Here is a 450-nt window from a genome sequence, read left to right as displayed (position 1 = left end):
ATACGATATTCACATTTTTTTCTTTGCTTTCCCTGCCTCCCTAGAGCTTCACAAACTGTTTTTAGGGAGAAAAGGCTGGGCGGGCAGTCGTTTCCCCAACCAGGTCCCCTGTGAGGTCTCGTTCCTCTTCAGCTCCTGCTCTGTCTCAGGCTCCCCAGCCGACCGCTGTCCTTAGTGGCCTGTCTGAGCAGACAGAGCCCCATTCTGGTGGAAAGGTGGTGACTCTGACCCTGGTGCCTTGGAAATGGGGGAGGAGACAGCTGGCTGGCAGTGCCCTGGGGACAGAGTAGTTGGCACAGTGAGGTGCCAGTGCTGACTTTTGGAGCCCCACCCTGTCATTAGTCCTCAGTTTGTACATGGGTGGCTTCACTCCATCCCCAAAAGTTAATAAACTCAAACTGAACCAAAAGCTTAGTGTAAACTGTGCCTTTCTCGTATCCCTGTCTCCTA

This window comes from Myotis davidii, unplaced genomic scaffold (assembly GCF_000327345.1).
Source record: "Myotis davidii unplaced genomic scaffold, ASM32734v1 scaffold265, whole genome shotgun sequence".
Classification (NCBI taxonomy): Eukaryota; Metazoa; Chordata; class Mammalia; order Chiroptera; family Vespertilionidae; genus Myotis; species Myotis davidii.
The sequence above is the reverse complement of the archived record's forward strand: the minus strand, read 5'-3'. Positions refer to the sequence as shown.